Consider the following 4,806-nt stretch of genomic DNA (forward strand, 5'->3'; position numbering starts at 1 on the left):
TAAATAAAAATAGAATAACTTTTTTAAAAGAGTGGGGAAAATAGAGCACATATTAAAATTATTTTAATGCTTCCATTAACCATATTGATAGTGATATTAGTATTATTGTCGAGAGACTATTATGTGTGTAATATACAGTAAAACAAATGGGTGTTTGTGACATATCATCTACCCATTTATGACATTTAATTCTATCATCCCTTGTGTTTTGACAGCCAGGATTTTATGTGTGGAAGAAAAGAGATACAGATATAACAGAAAAGAGGTTAAATAAAAACTTTGTAGTCTTGAATTTGAGTTGGAAGCATCAACATGAACTGAAGAGATATTTTGTGTATGTAAAGCTATCTATTGAAATATCACTGCTACCTAAAAGAATGCAGGGCTTCTTGGAGAAATGGTAGATTCCAAAATTAGGGCACAAAATATACAAGAACGAGGCTGGAATATGTTAAATGGCAAGGGAATGATCAAAGATTAGTTGAGTCATGTCAAAAAGACTCAAGAGCCAACTTGAAAAAAACTTGAAGATATAAATAACAATTTGAGCTTCAGTAATAATAATAATTACAATAGATTGACACCCTTCAAATATATTTAAATCCACGAGTTCATGATGATATATATATTTATTTATTTTTCATTTTGGGGTTTAATGTATTGAGCCACTGTAAAGTTTTACAGTTGAGTAAGGCTGGATTCCAAGTCATTTAAATAAAAATGGAAATGTGAAATTTACTTAAGAAAATTATTTTTCTTCGTCTGTTACATCTAAGTCTTCATCCTCTTATCATCTTCTGCTCGTTGATCCTTTCTTAGTCAGCAGTGGTTACCTGTCCTGTTATGGGTACACACTTAGCTGATCTCTGAAAAGGTGACTTTGAGTTTGTTCTTATAATATCTAAATGAGATGAATAATCTGATGGATACAGAGAATTTCAGAAAACCTCCAAATCTTCTTCATCAATCTTTTGTATATTGGGTTTTCAGAAAAGTCATGACATATTTTTTCTATGTTTTTTGTTGCAAAAATGCGTCATGACTTTTCAGACAACTCAATATTTTGGTTGGCAACAGTGTAGACCTCTAATACTTTGCCATGAAATAGCATTTCAGTAGTGATAATTTCTGGAAATATAATCTTCATATCCTTTATTTTCTGCTTTTCAAAAGTGTCAGTATTTTCTTCCAGATGATAGGTTGTTCTGGTAGCATCCATCGTAGTTCTCTGTAATTCGGTTTCTGCTTGTGAAATAACATGTCGATCAGATGATGGCTTTCACTGACGTTTTCTTTCTGAGTTAACTGTTTAGCTTCTTGATTCCTTGTTGTTAACGTTGCTTTGAGATCATATCGTTTCATTTTTACAATGGTTCCCCAAACTTTCAGTGGTTCAACTGCTTTGGCTTCAAGTCTTTAAACCTCTGCTTGTCAATAATCCTGAAGTTTGGCAAACTCATCGGCAAAGTTTTTCAGATCCCGCTTTAAATTTGAGATCTCTGTACAGGCATGCGTGTTGATTTCATTCACCAGGAGGTCTGCTTTGTCTCGCCTTCTGGCAGTTTTCCACACATGAGCAGCACAGATTTGGCACAGCTCTCCAAAATGCTTCTCCACATTTGTGACAGCATCTTGCACTTGTCTGGTTTGAGCAGCCCGGTTTTCCAAGTGGCACTGCAATATCTTGCTTCTTTCACCCCCAAGACCTGGACTGGGGCCTAGCGATGGGACTCCAAGGCACCTGGGCATGCCCTGGGGCACAGCCACCGCTGCCAGCCGAGAGCCCGCCCTGTCCATGATGATATATTTTTTAAGTGGTCATTGTTGGGAGATGACAGGGAACCCGTCATAGGTTTATTTTATAAACCTATAAAGGAAAACAATTATTTGTCTTACCTTTCCTATATGAACTACACACCTGAGTGAACAAAACTGTTTCTTTATAAAAGTATTCCAACTAAATAAAAAAAGAAAAGATAGAATATCATCCTTTTACAACCACCAATAGACAGCTGCTAAGATAATAAAAAAGAGCAACAATCAGACACGATGTGCCTGCTGTCATTTTGCCAGACACTATCCATAGTCTTGCTAAAGCAATTGAAACAGAAAAGACAGAGGACAGAGCAGCATGTGGAACTGGCCTGAGTGTGCAATCAGAAATTCCATACAGAGGGGAACTCTGGAGTAAATGGCCGGGATTCTGTCACAGATAAATTATAAGTGAAGGGATAGGAGAAGAGCCTATAGTTTAAAAAGAGACTTAAAAGAAGACATAATGTTTTTAAAATACACAAGACTAAGCTATAGTGTCTAGGGAATGCATAATTGGGTGATAAAACAATTTTTTTTTAAAGAATGCAAGGAGATGATTACTAGAAATACCAGGATAATGATGACTTTTCAGTAGGGAGGAGCTTGTGTTGGGACAGGCCTCACAGAAAAGCTTTTGGAATGGCTGCTGGCTTTCTGTCTGAGTTGTGTCTGTTTTATAGACGTTTTCTATACTAGTGTTTTATTTTACACACACACACACATACACACACATATATATATATATATATATATGTATTTAAAGCTAAAGCTGCTTTTAAAACCTTTTTAGTGGCATTCAAAGATACTAGATAGTTCTAAGTGGGAGAGGAAAGACTAGAAATTTGGAAAAAAATTTCCAAATTTTTTCAATATGTGACACATTCTTCCTGAGGATTTAATACTATTTATGGAAAACATATTAATTGTAGGTGCTTGGAACAAAGTTCCTTTTTTTCCCCAACAGTTTCNGATTGTAGATTTTTTTAACTTGCATTTCCCGCTTTTTTCACGCTTGTTTTTTGCTCTCATACAACCACTGTATAAGACGCACCCAGTTTTTAGACCCCAAATTTTTCGAAAAAGGGTGCATCTTATACATGGGGAAATACAGTAATTATTTTTCCTTAGAAGCCGAGGGAAAGCCAGGTTTAGTAAATTCACTGTAATTTCAGCTTGCTCTTCTAAGAAGGATATTTTCTAAGTAGAAGGAAGTGTTAATCTTTACAGTGGTTTTATATGTGAGTTTGTTTGTGGATGTCCTGTATAAGAAAATAAGCAATATGGGAAAGCTTCTTTTTTTTTATACTCTTAGAAGATGAGTGCATATTTCTTTTTTTTTTTTTTTGGTTAAGATTTTATTGGGGAGTTGGGGGAGGGAACAGCATTGGGGTTCAGTCTAGTTGTGGAGGACGTCGCTTCACTGGCCCATGTTGGTATTATGATCATTGCACTCTTCCCGGGTGAGGCAGATCACTCACCAGCCATTGACTGCTGTTTATGGTGGCTCACGGCAGCTCATGTCTGCCAGCCGCTCATGCTGGCTGCCGGCCACTCACGGTAGCTTACAGCAGCCCACTGTAGCCCCACTGCAGCCTACGCCGTTGCCGACGACTCACAGCAGCCCATCTCCAGGTCGAGCTGTTGTTCACCATCTTAGCTGTAAAGGGCACAGCGTCACTGGCCCATGTGGGATCCAAACCAGCGGCCCTGCTGTTCAGAGCTTGTGCTCCCAAGCCAACTCTTAACCAACGCGCCACTTGGCCGGCCCTATTGGAAAGCTTTTAAGAAGGAAGATTATGGGTGGTACAGGTGGATGGAAGTTTGCAATTTGGTAGGAATTCATAAGCTGATTCTAAAATGTACTTGGAGATGTCATAGCCAAATACTGGCATATGTACTGGTACTTATGGCATGGTACTGGCATAAGGTAGACATATAGATCAATGGAATAGAATTGAACATCCAGAAATAAACCCATATATCTACGGGTAATTGATTTTTTACTAGGGTGGCAAGGCCATTAAATGGGGAAAAGAGTACTCTTTTCAATCAGTGGTGCTGGGACAACTAGATATCCATATGAAAAAAAAATAAAAATTAAGTTGGACCCCTACCTCACATCATATATGAAAACTAACTCAAACTGGGTCAAAAACCTAAATGTGAGAGCTAAAACCATACAACACTTAGAAGAGAACATAGGAATAAATCTTCATGATCTTGGACTTGGCAACAGGCTCTTAGATATGACACTGAAAGCACAAGCAACAGAAGAAAGAAATAGATAAATTGAATTTCACAAAAATTAAAAACTTTTGTGCATCAAAGGACACTGTCAAGGAAGTTAAAAAACAACACACAAAAATGGGAGCAAATATTTGCAAATAATTTATCTAAATAGGGTATAATATCCAGAATATGTAAAGAGCACTTACAACTCAATAACAGAAAGACAATCCAATTAAAAAATTGAAATTGGAAAAACTCAGAAAAAAAGTAAAATGAAAAAACCATTTATCAATGAAGACTAAACTTCATAGTAATGCTACCCTAATAGAAATAGAATGTGTAAACAGGAAACATTTTAAATTACAAAAGAAACAATGAGAAAAAACATTCAAAGGTATCTCAAAAAACTGGAAATGGAACTACTGTATGACCCAGCAGTTCCACTCTTGGGTATCTATCTAGAGAAACCCAAGACGCTAATTCGGAAAAATATATGCACCCCTATGTTTATTGCAGTGCTATTTACAATAGCCAATACTTGGAAACAACCAAAATGCCCATCGGTAGACAACTGGATTAAGAAACTGTGGTACATTTATACAGTGGAGTATTACTCCACGATAAAGAAGAATGCAATTGTACCATATGGATGGAACTAGAGAACATTATGTTAAGTGAAATAAGTCAGTTGGAGAAAGACAAATACCATATGATGTCACTTATATGTGAATTTCTAAAAAACTGAATGAACGAGCAAAGTAA

At 36.6% G+C, this 4,806-nt stretch overlaps 1 protein-coding gene and 1 pseudogene across 1 annotated transcript in view; one reads left to right on the forward strand and one right to left on the reverse strand.

Moving 5' to 3' along the window:
• The window catches only part of RTN4IP1 (reticulon 4 interacting protein 1), a 45,665-nt gene that overhangs the window by 28,149 nt on the left and 12,710 nt on the right, over nt 1–4,806 (forward strand). The window lies entirely within an intron of this gene.
• On the reverse strand, nt 749–1,797 carry LOC109395089 (protein FAM92A1-like; annotated as a pseudogene).

Source organism: Hipposideros armiger, unplaced genomic scaffold, assembly GCF_001890085.2.
Source record: "Hipposideros armiger isolate ML-2016 unplaced genomic scaffold, ASM189008v1 scaffold_456, whole genome shotgun sequence".
NCBI classification, from domain to species: domain Eukaryota; kingdom Metazoa; phylum Chordata; class Mammalia; order Chiroptera; family Hipposideridae; genus Hipposideros; species Hipposideros armiger.